Here is a 19,690-nt window from a genome sequence, read left to right as displayed (position 1 = left end):
CTTAGGGAAAAAAGAGTGCCCCCTTCAAACTGTTTTAACAGAGACATTGTAATATAACATTGTGTTTGTCTTTACTTACAAAGCTCTTAACTATAGTACAACTTCAGGTGTGTGGCGTTCCAGGTGCGAGGGATCGCCCCTCCTTCCAACGTCTCTAAGCGGTAGACCCCGTTCCCGAGCGCCTCGGTTATTCTGAACGGTCCAGTCCACTTGGGTGACAATTTATTCTCCATCTCGTACTGGTGGGCCTTCCTCATCACTAAGTCGCCCTCTCTAAACTGCCTTGGCATCACCTTCGAGTTGTATCTTCGTTCAACCCTTCTCTTCACAGCCTCAGCCTTCAACCTCGCCTCTTTCCTGACCTCATCCAGCAGATCCAGGTTCAGCCTTCTCTCTTCATTCGAATCTTCCTCTACGAAGTTCTGGAATCTCGACGAGCTCTCTTGGATCTCCACTGGAATCATGGCATCACACCCATAGACCAAGCTGAACGGGGTCTCGTGGGTTCCTGACTGCTCGGTGGTGTGGTACGCCCAGACTATACGGGGCACCTCCTCAGCCCAACTTCCCTTGGCTTTCTCAAGCCTTCTCTTCAAACCCCTCAACAACACCCGATTGGCTGACTCCACCTGGCCATTCGTTTGAGGGTGCTCGACGGATGCAAACACTTGTTGAATTCCCACCCCTTCGCAAAGCTTCTTCAACAGGTGGCTTGCAAACTGCGTCCCATTATCTGACACCAGGCGCTTAGGCACTCCAAACCGGCACACGATGTTCTTCCATACAAAACCTTCGATCTTGTGTGCGGTGATCTGGGCCACTGGTTCTGCTTCAATCCACTTGGTGAAATACTCAATCGCCACCACCAAGTACTTCATTTGCCTGATCGCCAGCGGGAAAGGTCCCAGGATGTCGATTCCCCAAGTATGAAATGGCCAAGGGCTATAGATCGACTTCAACTCCTCGGGGGGTGCCTTGTGCCAATCGGCGTGCTGCTGGCATTGTTTGCAGCATTGGGCATATTTCTTGCAATCTTCTCTCATGGATGGCCAGTAGTAGCCTGCACGGAGAGTTCTCGCGGCCAGAGCTCGACCCCCGACGTGGCTTCCGCATATACCTTCGTGGAGCTCTGCCATAATTCTCGTGCACTTCTCGCCGTGTATACATTCTAGGAGCGGGTGAGTGAACCCAAACCTGTACAGATCTCCATCAATCAACGTATACTTGCTGGAATTTTTCTTTACCTTCCTAGCTTCCGCCGGATCCAACGGGAGGAGGCCATCTGCCAGGCACCGTTTGTATTGCGTTATCCAAGTGTCTGGCTCATGGGCGGCGCAGACCTGCATCACATCCACCTTCTCTCCCCGGCATGCTTTAACTCTCGGCGATCTCAGAGTTTCTTGCGTCAAGGACTTATGGCTTCTCGCTGCTCTCTCCGTCGACCTGCTTATCTGAAGGACCAGGTGATCTGCTACAAATGCCCTCGGCGTCTTCAGAGTTTCTTGAATCACCGTCCTCTGCCTACCCCCCTTGCCTGAGCTGGCGAGCTTAGCAAGCAAGTCAGCTCGGGCATTCTGCTCTCGGGGCACGTGTACTACTTCAAAAGAGGCAAAGGAACTCTTCAATTCCTGCACATACGCCAAGTAAGCCGCCATTTGTGGATCTTTAGCCTGGAACTCGCCGGTTACTTGCCCTGTGACTAGCAGCGAGTCACTCTTAGCCATCAGCACCCTAGCTCCCATCTCCTTGGCCAGCAAAATCCCGGCGATCAGCGCCTCATACTCTGCTTGATTGTTGTTGGCTTTAAAGGCAAACCTCAAAGATTGTTCAATCAGCACGCCGTTGGGTCCTTCCAATATAACTCCAGCACCGCTGCCCTGCTGGTTCGACGATCCGTCCACCGAAAGTACCCAACGGAAATCGTCTCCTTCAACCCGCGCCGCCTCTGATGAGAGCTCGACCACGAAATCTGCAAAGATTTGCCCCTTGATCGGGCCTCGAGGCTCATATTTAATATCAAACTCTGACAACTCTACTGCCCACTTCACCATCCTTCCCGCAACGTCGGGTTTCTTCAAGACCTTCTGGATGGGCAGGTCAGTCATCACCAGTATTGTGAAACTGTGGAAGTAGTGGCGCAACCTCCTCGCCGAAAACACCACAGCCAGCGCAGCCTTCTCCAGGGCCTGATATCTCGTTTCTGGGCCCTGCAATACTTTGCTCACAAAATAAATAGGCTTCTGAGCCTGATCTTGATCCTGGGCGAGCACCGCACTCACCGCCCTCTCAGTCACAGCGAAATACAACCTGAGAGGGATTCCCGCCAGCGGTTTGCACAGAACCGGCGGGCTCGCCAGATACTCTTTTAGTTTGACGAAAGCCTCCTCGCACTCTTTCGTCCAAACGAACTTGTTATTGCGCCGCAGACACTGAAAATAGGGGTGCCCCTTTTCTCCGCTAGCTGACACGAAGCGAGATAGGGCTGCCATCCGACCTGTGAACTGCTGTACTTCTTTCACTGTAGTCGGGCTCCTCATCGCCAAGATGGCGGCACACTTGTCTGGGTTGGCTTCTATTCCTCTTTCAGTCAAGAGGAAACCCAAAAACTTTCCAGCCTCCACGCCGAAAATGCATTTCTCCGGGTTGAGCTTTAACTTGAACTTGGCGATCGTCGTGAACAATTCTTCCAAGTCTGCAACGTGCTTGCTTTTCTCCTGCGAGGTCACGACCATGTCATCGACGTAGGCTTGCACGTTCCTTCCCAGCATTGGTGCAAGTACTCGATCCATCAACCTCTGGTACGTGGCCCCCGCGTTCTTCAGCCCAAACGGCATCACCTTATAGCAATAGCACGATCTCTCCGTCATGAAGGCTGTTTTCTCTTCATCCATGGGATGCATCTTGATCTGATTATATCCCGAGAAGGCATCCAGGAAACTCAGCAGCTTGCACCCTGCAGCACTATCAACCAGGGCATCAATGCTTGGTAAAGGATACGAATCCTTTGGGCAAGCTTTGTTCAGATCGGTGAAATCGACGCACATGCGCCATTTCCCGTTACTCTTCTTCACCAGTACGACATTTGCCAACCATTCAGGGTACTGGACTTCCCTGATGTGGCCTGCAGCGAGGAGTTTTTGTGTTTCGTCCCTGATCGCCTGCCTCCTCTCCTCATTGAATTTTCTTCTCCTTTGTCGCACCGGTCTCACCATGTTGTCCATCGCCAGATGATGGCACAAGAAGTCGGGATCGATCCCGGGCATGTCCGAAGCGGACCAAGCAAACGCGTCCAGATGTCGCTCAATCACCTTGGCGATCTGGTCCTGGAGATCGACCTCCAGAGATCTTCCGAGCTTGAAGATTTTCCCTCCGATCTCCTTTTCGAGCCACTGCTCGACGGGTTTAGGCCTGGATTCTCTGGCGATCACCGCCCTGGCGATTCCCTGTTCCCTTGCTTCCTCGGGGCGATTCCGCGCCTCTTCCTCCTCCAGGCCAGCATTCCTCTCCCCTAGCTCAGCATCTACCATCTCTACATCCCTTCCGGCGGCCTCCTCTGTTACCGGCGGTCTGGGCTTCACACCGGGAGGTGGGGTGGTTGTTACATAACTCACTGATCTTTTGTTTTTTAGGCTATTCTCATAGCACCTTTTCGCTTCTTTCTGATCAGACTTGATCGTGATCACCACCCCTTCCATGGACGGCAACTTCACCTTCATGTGCCGAGTCGACGGAATGGCGCCTATCCTGTTAAGGGTGGGCCTTCCCAACAGGATGTTATATGCTGAAGGGGCGTTTACGATGAGGTACTTGATTTTCTCCGTCCTCGACCCAGCCTCATCTGTAAACGTGGTTCTCAGCTCAATGTACCCCCTGACCTCCACCTGGTCACCAGCGAACCCATACAAGCACCCTCCATAGGGCCTTAGCTGGTCAAGGGGCAATTCCAGCTGCGTGAAAGTCGGCCAGAACATCACGTCTGCCGAGCTTCCTTGGTCCACCAGAACTCTATGGACCTTCCTCCCTGCTGTGACCAACGAAATAACTATGGGATCGTTGTCATGAGGCTCAACGTCCCGAAGATCCTGCTTGGTGAACGTGATGTCCACTTCCGGCGAGTGATCTTCAAACATGTCCACTGTCATCACCGATCGCGCATACTTTTTCCTCTGCGATGCGGTGCATCCACCACCTGAGAAACCCCCTGCAATGGTGTGGATCTCCCCGTGGATGGGCATCTCGTGTTGCTGGGCTTCTCCACCTGCTGGCTGGGAACTCGACGCTCCCCCCGTCCTTCTATCCAGCAGATAGTCATTTAGGAACCCGCTCTTAACCAGATCGTCGAGCTGATACCCCAAAGACAAGCACGAGTCCAAGGTGTGGCCAAAACATTGGTGGAACTCGCACCAGGCGTCAGGCTTTGACCCCAGCACCTTGTCGCCTACCTTCTCAGGCGCCTTCAACCTAGCAGATATGTTAGGGATAGCGATCAGGTCCGCTAGTCCCATGACAAATTTGTGCTTAGGCGGGCGATTGTATTCCCGGCGTGCTGGTTGCTGGCGTGCTGGTTGTTGGCGCGCTTGGCTTCTTCCCTTGTTTCTCCTGTCGTAAGGATGGCGAGTCCTCTGGTCTTTTCTGGCCGCCGCCGCCGTTTCCAGCACCCTCTGCGGCTGGATCCTCGTCTGGGCGCGTGGCCTGGTGGGAGCCACGCTGCCTCTCTTCTCGGCGACTTCGCTCTCGTCGGCGATGTGAGCCACCGCAAGTCGCCTGACTTCAGCAAACGTCGCTGGATGAGCCCTGATCAAGGCCTCGCAGAATGGCCCTGGCTGCACGCCCTTCTTGAAGGCATAGACCAGCATTTCTTCATCCTTGGCCGGCGATCTGACCATCTGCGCTCCGAAGCGATTGAGGTAGTCTCTGAGGGACTCCCCATGGTACTGCCTTATATCAAACAGATCATAGGACACCCTGGGCGGTGCCTTATTCATGATGTACTGTTCAACGAAGATCTTTGAGAATTGTTGAAAATTGGTTATGTGGCCGTTAGGCAGGCTCACAAACCACTCCATCGCCGTTCCCTGGAGCGTACTCACGAACATCTTGCAGTAGACGGCGTCTGACCCTCCCGACAGCATCATCTGCGTATGGAACGTGGTCAGATGAGCCTCTGGATCCTCCACGCCGGTAAAGACAGCCTTAACCGGAACCACGCTCGTGGGAATAGGCGTGTCGGTAATCGCCTGAACGAAAGGCATTGGGAAAACGCGGGGTGGCGTCGATGGCGCCACCTCTTCAACAGAAGAACGTCCTTGCTGCTCCTGAAGAGCTCGACGCAGCTCCTCAGTTACCTTGCTGAGCTCCTCGTTCCTGGCGCGAGAGGCGACCAGGTCCTCATGTATCCTCGCCTGCTCTATGCGCGAGGCTTCCACAGTTGTCTGCAACGAACGCATCATTTCTGCCATCTGCGCCATGGTCATGGCGGCGTCGCCTTCAGCGGCGACAGGCGCCACGGGACTGGAACGATTGCTTCTCATTTTTCTCATTAACTTCAGCGAACCACGGGAAAACAGCAAACAACACTTCAACCACGATCGAATCAGCGATCAATCGGAGAAAACTCAAGAAATTGCGCAAGAACTCAAGAACACCGCAAACCTTCGAAGAAAACCACAACTTCACCAAAAACCACCGTTTCCCCGCGGACAACCAAACAAACGAAAGAACTCGAACTTCCACCAAACAGATTGCGCGCAAGCAACAAAAGACCTCACTCCACCGATCGAAAGCCAAACAAACGGTACAAAGGCAAACTCACCGAACGAAATTCAGACAAACCGTGCACGATGGTTGCACCAGCACACAACCACACAGAAAACTTCGTAAACCTCCAAGAACCCACGCTGTGGATGGGAGCAAGTTTTACACGGCCCCACGGTGGGCGCCTGATGATCCTGCCTGTTGACCGGAACGCTGGAGAATGCCTCGTCAAAGGATCGACGTGCGCACCGCTTCTCACCTCCGTTCCTTTCCGGGATCTACTTCAAGAACCTGCAAAGAAACAACACGGCGCTGCTGCGGCCGATCGCACTCCGACGCTCAAGTCAGTGACGGTATCACCAAATACTAAGAACAAGAACCGTGCAAATCCTCTCTCACAATCAGCTCTATCACTCGCAAGCGTAAAGTGTACGAACTGAACGTGCGTACCTCAGAAAGTTCGTCAAGAGCTCTTATATACCTGGTGGTTTTCTCTCTCCTGGCAGTTACAGACTTGGACACGTGGCTCGTATCCAACTGTACACGTGCCATCATCTGGAGGCTCCCTGACTTGGCGCTGCTTCTGCTCTCATTTTGGCTAAGTTACTTATGCATGGTACTGCCCAGTGCATAGCTAACTTAGGAGTGCGATCTCTACTGGAACCGGCGAGTTAGGGGTTTTCATACACCTTCCCTGTGGTTTCGCCGGCCGCCTTCATAACCTGCTGCTTCTCCTTCATCTTCGGCGATGTGCTTGCTCTGGCGATCTCCAATGCCCAGGTCGCCTGAATCTACATCTGGCGACTTGATCTTTAACCTGGCGATCGCCTATTCTAGTAAGCTGGAAATCGGAACACGCCAACTTAACAACTGGCGACTACACGTGCCTCCCGACTTCCTTCCTATCTGCCAACCTGGCGCCTTGTCAACACGCCTACACTATAGCAGGATGCCACGTCATCATACCCGACCACCAGGGCGGTACACAAGCCCCCCAGTCTTAAGCGAAGACTTGTTTAGCGAAAAGACTGAAAAAGCCTTCGTTAACACCGATCTACGTGGCACTGACGCAGAATTCCAAGCGATTGTACCTTCTGCTGCTCTGACGCTCCACCAAACCCTTCACTCATCGTTCGACACGTGGCTTCATCAACGGCTCTCTTCATCTGCCGTTAGCACTTCCTAAAATCATTTCGAAAACCCTTAAACCCATTACGCTCCACTGTTCCATCACTTTCTTCGTGCTTGCAAACGCTCTCACTTCCTTCTGCGAAAGCTCTCGACGCTCTTCACCGCTCTAGATCACCATCTTCCTTCACCGTCTTCCTGATCATCGAAAGGTAACTATTTTCCTTCATCTGCTGGGTTTCCTTGCATTTTCACCGATTTGCATCATCCTGTAACTGCCTGGTGCATACGCTGTGGGTTGTTCTTTCCATTTCTCATTCTGCGCAACTTAGGGCTTCGTCATCGTCGCAACGAACCTTCATTCCTTCGTTCTTCTCCTTCCTTCTATGATCGAGTCAGCCTCTGTAACCCCCTGACCATTTTTCCTTTCTTCTTCCTTTGCAGCTGCTATCATGACTCCCACAAAGATTACCCCGAACCCACCTCCTTCAGCACGAAACCTTCCTTCACAAGCACACGACCCAACACAAGTTCGTGGCGCTTCGTCTTCGCAGGCTGTGAGGCCTGCGTCTTCCCAACCTGTCCTGGCACAGGCGACTCCATCTAACGCTGGAGGAGCCCCCGTCCCTCTGCCAGACTTCAAAACTCTATACCCCTGGGCTAACTCTACCCTTCTGAAGGAGACCTCGCCGGTGAACACTGCGGGAGCAGTTTTGCGGCTGACTAAGGGGGACGAGGCCTATCAATCGTTTCACAAGGAGCACGACGAGAAGATGATGGTGCTGCCTTGCCCCGCCGATCTGCCAGTGTGTGCTGATGACAGAGTAAGCGCCGACGGGCCCTTCTGCTTTGTCTATACAACTTTCTTCAAGAAGGTCAAGCTCAGGTTCCCTCTCACCCGATTCGAGAGGGAACTTCTGACCGAGCTCAACATTGCTGCCGCCCAGCTTCACCCCAACAGCTGGGCGTTTGTTCGAGCCTTTCAAATAACATGCGACCACCTGGGGTTGCCCGCGTCGGTGGACGTGTTTTTGTTCCTTTTTTAAGCCAAGCACCCAGGAGACCGCCTGTGGGTCAGCTTGAATGCGATTGCTGGGAGATCCATTTTTACCATCTTCCAGCAATCGTACAAAGACTGGAAGGGAAAATTCATCCAAGTGCGTGCAAATGACAAGGACACCTCCCTTCTTGATGGCTTCCCCTTGTACTGGGTGGACAAGGGGAAAAAGGAGTCCAAGAGCTGCTTCAGGAGGCCCAGAAGTCCTGATAGCATGGGAGCATTGGACAGAGACCTCTGTCTTTTCTGGAAGAGGGTGGCGGACGCCAATATAACATTCCTGACCACCACCTTGATCTCCTTCGAATTCTTTGAGGATCAGCTAGAATTCCAAATAGGTTAGGACATCCAAACTGTTGCTTTGATACTGCTTCTGATACTGCTTCTGGGCGTCTTGTGCGATATGCACAAGACTTTGGTTTTACCTTTCCTGCACATACTACCTGCTTTGCTGTTTTATTACCTCATACACTTATCTTTTTCTTCTTTGAGCTAACCCATGCATTTTCGTTTCATGCAGACAACATGTTGGGCAGAAACATGCTCGCCGAATTGAAGGCGCTCGCCCGAAACCACGGGTTGGCGACCGGCTCCCAAACGGTGCCCAACTCGGCGGTCGAGAAGGCCATCGTTCATGGGCGATCACCGCCCAAGGAACCCACCCAGCGCAAGAAACTGGTCCTTAAGAGACCTAAGCGAAAAGCCCCTCAAGTCGTCCATGAGGAGGAAGAAGAGGATGACGAGGTCACAGAGGATGGCCTCGTTACGAAAAGGAAGAGGGTGGCACCTTCTTCTCCACCTGCTCCACCCCTTCTTCCAACTTCAACACCACCGTCGACGCCTGCTCCTCCTCCATCATCGCCAACGCCGCAGGCTCCTCCCTCTCCAGTCCAGGCGATTCCACTGGCCACTGCGCCACCTGCAGCTGAGGCCCAAGAGCCAAATTTCCTGGAGGACCCCCCAAGCGCCTCTACGCCACACATGTCAGCTGGAGGGGGCCCCCCTTCAAACGCTTCAGCTGCAGAAAATGCTCCAATCGGGGATGAGGTGGCTCATACCTCTCCAATCCTGATTACCGAATCCCCGATTGCGTCGCCACGCCAGGAAGCAACCACTGAAGATATTGCTAAGGAAGGTGGCGGCGAGAACCCTCAACAAGCCCCCCTGGCGCCTCTCCAAGCAGCAAACCTTTCCCTCGAAGTTACAAGGATGTGGGAACCTCTAACCGCCAAGTTGAAAACCATAGCAGAGGATATCCCCGCGATCATAACGAGGGCTGTGGAGAGCTCCACCAGGAGGCTTCAAGACGATCTCTTCAACCTCAAGACTGAAAATAGCACTATGAAGGTCGAGGTGGAGAAAATGTAATTCAGCCTGACGCTCGCAGAAATCGAACACTCCCGAGTGGAGGACGCCATGAATACCGAGCTCAGGCTGGCGCGCAAGGAAGCTGCTGACCTTCGCCGCAAAGTTCACGATCTTGCCCAAGAGAAGGTCGAGTTGGAAAGCAAAATCGTGCCTCTTCGCGCCAAGGCGATCGACCTGGAGGCTCACATTCAAGCTGACGCCGCCAAGGTGCAAAAACTGGAGCAGAGGTCGATCGACCGCGAGAAGCTACTTGGGCAAGTAGAAAAAGCGAGGGACGACGCCATGGCTGATCTCGCCGAGGCAAACAAGGAGAAAGGAAAGATGGCTGCTGAGTTGGCCCAGGCTCAAACGGAATCCAAGAAGGTTTCTGACGACCTTCTCCATGCTCAAGAGACCAACGAACAACTCAGAAAGCAGGTTGAAGAGCTGGAGCAGCAGAACAAAGAGCTCAAGAAGCAGGTTGAAGAACTTCAAGGGCAAATTGAAGAACTTGAGCTAAACTCTGCTCAGATTCTGGCCGCTGGATTCGAAGCCGCTCGGGAACAATTCGCATGCCTATTCCCCGATCTCGACCTCAGCATGGTGTCGTTGAACAACGAAGTAGTAGATGGAAAGGTCGTTCCTGCTGAAGACTAACCAACTCCACCTCATCTGCTACTTTATGATTTCCCTTATATATATCTTGTAATAAACTCGCGCCTATGTATTTTTAACAGATACTCATTTCAATCACAAAGCTTGGATATTCTCTCCCCTGACTCCTTTTAAGCGCTTTAACCTTCTTTGCATGTTTAACTTTGTCGGATTTAACTTAGTGATTTTGCAAACGCGACTTTTGACGTAACTGCCTCGAGCCAATTCAAACTTAAGCAATAATCACTTTAAACAACTTGTACTCTTGAGGCAACTAACCTTATTGCAAGAATACCCTTCAAGCAACGAACTGTAACTCAATTATTGGCTCAAACAACGTCTCACTCGACCTGCTTTATCAAACAAGTCTTTCAACCTTCTCGCCGTGTTTGAACTTTTCCCGATCGCCAAGAACTCTTGGTAACATCAGCATTTCCTAGCCTCATGCTTTGGCAATTGTTTCTTTATCTGGGAGCAGAGACGCCCTTTGGGGCTCTCTCTTTACCCTCCTGGACTTCAGAAAAAAGACCGGCTGACTAGGCGTTCTCTTCGAACCTACCTTAGCCACCTTCCATACTTCTTCCACCCTCTGCGCCATACCTGAACTCGTTCGAGACGAGAAGGATTTTATCTGGTGCCTCAACTCGCATGTAAGTGAGAAGGTCTTTTAACTCGCCTGAACTCGCTCAACGGCGAGAAGGACTTTATCTGGTGCCTCAACTTGCCCAGGGTGTACATCTCCTCCCCCCTGGATGCACTAAGGACCTTTTCTTTCTCTCGCCTGCACTCGCTCGGCGGCGAGGAGGTCTTTAACTGGCCTTAGCTCGCACAACGGCGATAAGGACTTTATCTGGTGCCTCAACTTGCCCAGGGTGTACATCTCCTCCCCCCTGGATGCACTGAGGACCTTTCCTTTCTCTCGCCTGCACTCGCTCGTCGGCGAGGAGGTCTTTTATCTGGTGCCTCCGATCGCCGAAAGACGATGAGGACTTAAAACTTAACTGGTGCCTCCAATCGCCGAAAAACGATGAGGACTTAAAACTTAACTGGTGCCTCCAATCGCCGAAAAACGATGAGGACTTAAAACTTAACTGGTGCCTCCAATCGTCGAAAAACGATGAGGACTTAAAACTTTTTAGAAAGCACGCGATATATCTTTTCTTGCCTTAAATCATGTACAAATGACAAGGTCTTTCTTCAAAACTTTTGAAAATAGCACACATGCAATCTGAAAACACCTTATACTTCGAAAACTCTTCTTTTATTGGGTGGCCTCATTAAAAACCCTCCTTAGGGAAAAAAGAGTGCCCCCTTCAAACTGTTTTAACAGAGACATTGTAATATAACATTGTGTTTGTCTTTACTTACAAAGCTCTTAACTATAGTACAACTTCAGGTGTGTGGCGTTCCAGGTGCGAGGGATCGCCCCTCCTTCCAACGTCTCTAAGCGGTAGACCCCGTTCCCGAGCGCCTCGGTTATTCTGAACGGTCCAGTCCACTTGGGTGACAATTTATTCTCCATCTCGTACTGGTGGGCCTTCCTCATCACCAAGTCGCCCTCTCTAAACTGCCTTGGCATCACCTTCGAGTTGTATCTTCGTTCAACCCTTCTCTTCACAGCCTCAGCCTTCAACCTCGCCTCTTCCCTGACCTCATTCAGCAGATCCAGGTTCAGCCTTCTCTCTTCATTCGAATCTTCCTCTATGAAGTTCTGGAATCTCGGCGAGCTCTCCTGGATCTCCACTGGAATCATGGCATCACACCCATAGACCAAGCTGAACGGGGTCTCGTGGGTTCCTGACTGCTCGGTGGTGTGGTACGCCCAGACTATACGGGGCACCTCCTCAGCCCAACTTCCCTTGGCTTTCTCAAGCCTTCTCTTCAAACCCCTCAACAACACCCGATTGGCTGACTCCACCTGGCCATTCGTTTGAGGGTGCTCGACGGATGCAAACACTTGTTGAATTCCCACCCCTTCGCAAAGCTTCTTCAACAGGTGGCTTGCAAACTGCGTCCCATTATCTGACACCAGGCGCTTAGGCACTCCAAACCGGCACACGATGTTCTTCCATACAAAACCTTCGATCTTGTGTGCGGTGATCTGGGCCACTGGTTCTGCTTCAATCCACTTGGTGAAATACTCAATCGCCACCACCAAGTACTTCATTTGCCTGATCGCCAGCGGGAAAGGTCCCAGGATGTCGATTCCCCAAGTATGAAATGGCCAAGGGCTATAGATCGACTTCAACTCCTCGGGGGGTGCCTTGTGCCAATCGGCGTGCTGCTGGCATTGTTTGCAGCATTGGGCATATTTCTTGCAATCTTCTCTCATGGATGGCCAGTAGTAGCCTGCACGGAGAGTTCTCGCGGCCAGAGCTCGACCCCCGACGTGGCTTCCGCATATACCTTCGTGGAGCTCTGCCATAATTCTCGTGCACTTCTCGCCGTGTATACATTCTAGGAGCGGGTGAGTGAACCCAAACCTGTACAGATCTCCATCAATCAACGTATACTTGCTGGAATTTTTCTTTACCTTCCTAGCTTCCGCCGGATCCAACGGGAGGAGGCCATCTGCCAGGCACCGTTTGTATTGCGTTATCCAAGTGTCTGGCTCATGGGCGGCGCAGACCTGCATCACATCCACCTTCTCTCCCCGGCATGCTTTAACTCTCGGCGATCTCAGAGTTTCTTGCGTCAAGGACTTATGGCTTCTCGCTGCTCTCTCCGTCGACCTGCTTATCTGAAGGACCAGGTGATCTGCTACAAATGCCCTCGGCGTCTTCAGAGTTTCTTGAATCACCGTCCTCTGCCTACCCCCCTTGCCTGAGCTGGCGAGCTTAGCAAGCAAGTCAGCTCGGGCATTCTGCTCTCGGGGCACGTGTACTACTTCAAAAGAGGCAAAGGAACTCTTCAATTCCTGCACATACGCCAAGTAAGCCGCCATTTGTGGATCTTTAGCCTGGAACTCGCCGGTTACTTGCCCTGTGACTAGCAGCGAGTCACTCTTAGCCATCAGCACCCTAGCTCCCATCTCCTTGGCCAGCAAAATCCCGGCGATCAGCGCCTCATACTCTGCTTGATTGTTGTTGGCTTTAAAGGCAAACCTCAAAGATTGTTCAATCAGCACGCCGTTGGGTCCTTCCAATATAACTCCAGCACCGCTGCCCTGCTGGTTCGACGATCCGTCCACCGAAAGTACCCAACGGAAATCGTCTCCTTCAACCCGCGCCGCCTCTGATGAGAGCTCGACCACGAAATCTGCAAAGATTTGCCCCTTGATCGGGCCTCGAGGCTCATATTTAATATCAAACTCTGACAACTCTACTGCCCACTTCACCATCCTTCCCGCAACGTCGGGTTTCTTCAAGACCTTCTGGATGGGCAGGTCAGTCATCACCAGTATTGTGAAACTGTGGAAGTAGTGGCGCAACCTCCTCGCCGAAAACACCACAGCCAGCGCAGCCTTCTCCAGGGCCTGATATCTCGTTTCTGGGCCCTGCAATACTTTGCTCACAAAATAAATAGGCTTCTGAGCCTGATCTTGATCCTGGGCGAGCACCGCACTCACCGCCCTCTCAGTCACAGCGAAATACAACCTGAGAGGGATTCCCGCCAGCGGTTTGCACAGAACCGGCGGGCTCGCCAGATACTCTTTTAGTTTGACGAAAGCCTCCTCGCACTCTTTCGTCCAAACGAACTTGTTATTGCGCCGCAGACACTGAAAATAGGGGTGCCCCTTTTCTCCGCTAGCTGACACGAAGCGAGATAGGGCTGCCATCCGACCTGTGAACTGCTGTACTTCTTTCACTGTAGTCGGGCTCCTCATCGCCAAGATGGCGGCACACTTGTCTGGGTTGGCTTCTATTCCTCTTTCAGTCAAGAGGAAACCCAAAAACTTTCCAGCCTCCACGCCGAAAATGCATTTCTCCGGGTTGAGCTTTAACTTGAACTTGGCGATCGTCGTGAACAATTCTTCCAAGTCTGCAACGTGCTTGCTTTTCTCCTGCGAGGTCACGACCATGTCATCGACGTAGGCTTGCACGTTCCTTCCCAGCATTGGTGCAAGTACTCGATCCATCAACCTCTGGTACGTGGCCCCCGCGTTCTTCAGCCCAAACGGCATCACCTTATAGCAATAGCACGATCTCTCCGTCATGAAGGCTGTTTTCTCTTCATCCATGGGATGCATCTTGATCTGATTATATCCCGAGAAGGCATCCAGGAAACTCAGCAGCTTGCACCCTGCAGCACTATCAACCAGGGCATCAATGCTTGGTAAAGGATACGAATCCTTTGGGCAAGCTTTGTTCAGATCGGTGAAATCGACGCACATGCGCCATTTCCCGTTACTCTTCTTCACCAGTACGACATTTGCCAACCATTCAGGGTACTGGACTTCCCTGATGTGGCCTGCAGCGAGGAGTTTTTGTGTTTCGTCCCTGATCGCCTGCCTCCTCTCCTCATTGAATTTTCTTCTCCTTTGTCGCACCGGTCTCACCATGTTGTCCATCACCATGTTGTCCATCGCCAGATGATGGCACAAGAAGTCGGGATCGATCCCGGGCATGTCCGAAGCGGACCAAGCAAACGCGTCCAGATGCCGCTCAATCACCTTGGCGATCTGGTCCTGGAGATCGACCTCCAGAGATCTTCCGAGCTTGAAGATTTTCCCTCCGATCTCCTTTTCGAGCCACTGCTCGACGGGTTTAGGCCTGGATTCTCTGGCGATCACCGCCCTGGCGATTCCCTGTTCCCTTGCTTCCTCGGGGCGATTCCGCGCCTCTTCCTCCTCCAGGCCAGCATTCCTCTCCCCTAGCTCAGCATCTACCATCTCTACATCCCTTCCGGCGGCCTCCTCATTTGGAAGACATTGAACTCCATTGATGTTTCCTTAAGCCTCCTTATTTTGTCCTTATTGTGCCACACCTAGTCAATTTTACATCAAGGCTGAACTTGAGACTTACAAATTGGTGACCTAGGCTACATTTTTCACTGCCTTCTCTGATTTTTTTTCTCATAATATACACATCTGTTTGAACTTAAATTTGTTTCGTTTGATCATATTTTTATTTGGTGTCATTCCATAAAAATTTTATAAAGCTATTGTTAGGTTCACTTTGGTTATGCTACCCTTTTATTTTTACCATTAATTTTTGTTTGTCTTTCCTTTGATGTTTGTCTCATCAATTCCCTTTGAATTTAACTTTTCAAATTTAGCTTTTCTTATTTTTATTTTCTTGGCCTCTATTTTAATGAAAGGTGTTGATGTTCATCTCTCACATAGAATCCTTGACTAACTTCACCAAAACCAAAAATAAAAGTTTGAAAATTTTATCACTCTAATTGAATTCAAATCTTTTGTGAAAACGCTTTTTCTTTTTTATTCAACAATGAGTGATCATAGCATACATAATTTTTCTTCTCTAAGAAATCAAGAAATTAATAAAATTTTACAACACACTAGTAATGAGATTGTTGAACTTAAAAGACCGTGTCTCAAATTTTCAAAAATCATGAGTGTTCTACATCTAGGGTTAGGCTTCATAAGAAGATCTCCTGTGCTGATCCTATTGATTCTCCACCTAAATTTTCCCTAAAAGATGACAAGAGTCACAACCTTCTTTCTTTTTCCCTATCTTATGTTGAATGTCCTCTCAATTGTCTTGATCCTAACACCCAAAAGCTTAGTTTTGAACTTTCTTCCTCTTCTCAATCCATTCCAATTCATGATAGTCAAAATATAGTAGACATTTCTTCTTCCTCATCCACTAACAATCTGTTAGTTTCAAATAAATTTCAGTATCCTTTCAACTCTTGTCATCATGGTCTGGAACACCAAATTTTCGGATGTTCTTCCAATGATTTTTTTTAACAGATCATGATGATTAAAGTTTAATTTATACTCAATCTTTTTCCTATGAAGAAAATATTTTCAAATCTAAAGTTTTAAAATCTATAGAAGAACAAGACCTAACAAAAAAATTATTTTTCTAGTTGAACCATACATTGAAATAACCTCTTCTTCCTTAGAACACTTTTGTGCAAAGTTACTTGAAGAAAATCTTCTGTTTGGAATTGAACCAAAGATTTCTATAGAAAATTTTTGTGAGGATTTGATTGTAGAAAAGCATCTATCTGAAGTTGAATCAGATATAGGGACAAACTTCTTTAGAAATAAACCTTGTGAAATATTGCTTAAAATAAAACAAGAAGATCACACAAGTACACAAATTCATAAGGTAGAAAAATAAGTAAATAAAAATGACAAAATACATAATTCGTGGTTCCAATATGTTTATCTCTCAAGTAAAGAGTACATTGACCTTGAAACACAAGTCCTTTCTTCCATTTTTCTCCTTACTTTTGTTTTACATGTTTCATTCCTTTTACTATTTGATTTTCCACAGGTTAAACTTTGACCCTGGAGGGAAAATAAAAACACGGACATCAAGGTGGTGGCATAATTCCGCTATAGTCTGGATCTGAAGACATCATTTTCAAGAGGGAAGGCCTGATGGAGGACTATCTCAACATATTTAACCACCACAACTCAGGCTAAGAGCAAAGAAGATTTGTAAAGCTTTACAAAAGATATTTTATCTCTTAGCCTTGTAAAAATATAAAAAGTATAATAGTATTTCCTTTAGGCCTTGTATTTTGGGCCATTTCTAGCATAAAATAGAATTAACATAAGGCACTCTATAAACCCTCACTTGAGACTCAAGCAAGGTTTCCTAAAGCTCCTTCATGGATAAAGCTTCTTAACGGATCCATGAAGCTCCATAGCTAACTAGAAGCTCCATAGCTAACTATAAGCTCCTTAACTCTCACCATGGTTAGCCATGCTAAAAAAAGTTAAGGAAGCTTGTGCGACACACTAGTAGCCTATAAATAAGTGACTCATGACTCATGTATTCAAATTTGGACTTTGTATGAATGAGATTTCTGAAAGCAAAGAAGATATAATTGTTGTCTCATGGTCTGACGACTCTTTATTTCGGCAAGTGTACTGAGTGAGAAGTAATAAATTGTCCCTAAGGACGAATATCAAACTCATGAGGAACAATTCTAAAATCTCAAGTATAATATTCACTAAATATCAAAATATGTGCAATAGTTTGTTTGAAAGGTTGTTGGTATCATGAATTTATGTAAGAAATTAAATCAAAACAAAGTAAACAATTTAGACGATTCATTTGAGAAAATTGGGATTGGGGTTAATCCTTCTCACTTGTTTGTATTTTCAACGAATAAAAATATATAACATTCCAACTTGATTGACATTGATGCACATATAAAAATTATTCATATCGATTCCTCACTTATAAAATTATTAAGATTTTCTCCTAAATATAAATTCCTTGCATATTTATAAAAACGTTTTTATCATTATGAACATATGTTATAGAGTAATTAACATTTCAAATCTATTCCTAACATTCAAATATAAGATTTGTCTGTATCTTGTCTATTCCTCCTTTAATCCTTATCAACTTCTTGCCCTATATTCTTGAAATTAGCATAAAATTGGGAATAAATCGTTTTTATTCTTCTCATAATCCAAAAATATGTCAACAAGTTTAAATTCCTAAATTAGAGGTTGAATTATAGCTCTATTAACAATTAAAATCCATAAGTGTCTATCTTTTTGCATGAAATATCACTAAATTATGACACTTATCAAAGTTCAGCTAATTGTTTACCTTGTTTTCATGTTGTCTTGTTGTGTTCTTCATTTTCCACCATTTATAATTCATTTCCACCGTTTATAATTCATTTTCCACTATTTATAACTCATTTTCAACCGTTTATAATTATATTCAGTTGATTATATTTATATTCCACATTTTAATTTCATTGTTCTTTGTTCCTTCATGGTTTCAATCATTTTGTACCGTTTAATTGTGTACTTTTTTTTTGTGTTTCCACCTTTTAATTTTTTTTTCAATTAGATACAAATTTAAACTACTACTAATTTTCTAGTTTATAAAATAGTATTTAATTTAATGAATATAATAACTAATTATTTTTTATTTTTATAATTAATTTATATTTAGTGATTAGTTTCTATTTGATAATTTTTTTTATATAACACAAATTTCTACTTTAGACAATTAGATCTAATATACTTGAATAAATTATGTGAAATAAGTTTCTCATAATAATGTCACCTCTCTTTTTTCCTATATAGATTTAGACTGAAATTACCATTCTCAAACTGAAAATTTACAATGACAATATGCTTAATTTCACCAACATGAACCACTTCCTGCAAGTTACAGATCACAATTTGACTGTGAAAATTAATTGTATTTGGACAGTTAATCAAAGATAATATATTTAGAAAGAGTGTATTCCTCTTTAAAAGTATAATAAGTTCTCTTCTTCTCTCTATAAATCTAAGTCCAGTCATTGACCTACTTCACCATCTACATATTTTCTTAGGATAGTTTATTTCATATTTTAAATTATATCACTGGAATTTAGTATTTAAATCACTTGGTAAAACATAAGTAATTTTATGTCCACTTTTATATATATATACTACAAGAAAATCATGAAATAAAAACCAATTTTTAGAGACCAAAATAATTAGTTGCAATAGTAACTAAATTAGAAACCATTTTAGAAATTAAAAAAAAAAATTGGTTTCTAAATTAGTTTCTATTATAGTTAAATAGTTTCTAAATTGGTACCTAATTAGCAACCAAGGTTTAACTACCAATTATTTAGTTTCTAAATTTGGTCTCTAAAATCTTGGTTGTTAATTAGATATCAATTTAGAAACGATTTAACAATAATAGAAACTAATTTAGAAATTAAAATTTTTATTAATCTCTAAAATGGTTTCTAATTTAGTTACTATTACAACTAATTATTTTGGTTTTTAAAAATTAGTTTCTATTTCATGATTTTCTTATAGTAATATATGATATTTTCTTGAAGTTGCTTACACTTTTTCAAATTTCATCTCATTCTTATTATTTTTCTGCAAACTACCCACAAATAAATTAGAATCTAAATCGCCACTATATTCAGCTATCAAACACTTACCTTTTCATTTAGTTGGAGATTTATTAAACTTTTGTTTACTGTTAGGATTTAATATTATTTGCCGATGAAAAGAAAATCTCAATAAATTATTCAACATACTTTGATTTTAAAGTTTTTAAAGAGCATCTTTTTTCTTCATTAACTTCCAAAACCATAAGATTTGAATGATTTTCCCGAAATTTAAAGAGGATAAAAATTAAATAAGAATTTGTTCAAAACATAAATTTAATAGTGCAATTCTACAACCAATGACAAATATCAAAATCTTTTGTGTAACAAATCTAGCAGACGCTTTCAAGTAACTATTTATTTGCAGTTAGCACCTAAATGTGCAGTCTTAAAGACGCTTAAAAGAGAGACACCCAATTTTACAATTTGGAAGTTCTATAGTAAAAATGAAGCTAAGAATCCTCAACATTCAATCTTAATTATCTGGCTTCTTTTATGATGATTTACTTTTCAGCCTTGGTATCATAAACTCAAAAACCTCAATATATTTTATAGCCGACAAATTCTCCAAAGTAGGCACTATTATCCACCAAAAGAGCACATTTATAAATAAATAATTAAAGCACTATGATAATGGATTTGTCAAATGAGAAATTATTCAATTACTTGATTGTGAAACTTAAGTGGTACAATTTTACAATTTTAAACAACTTTTATTAAATCAAACAAGCCTTTTCCAAACTCTTC

This window comes from Phaseolus vulgaris, chromosome 7, assembly GCF_000499845.2.
Source record: "Phaseolus vulgaris cultivar G19833 chromosome 7, P. vulgaris v2.0, whole genome shotgun sequence".
Lineage (NCBI taxonomy): Eukaryota > Viridiplantae > Streptophyta > Magnoliopsida > Fabales > Fabaceae > Phaseolus > Phaseolus vulgaris.
Note: the sequence above shows the minus strand (reverse complement) of the source record.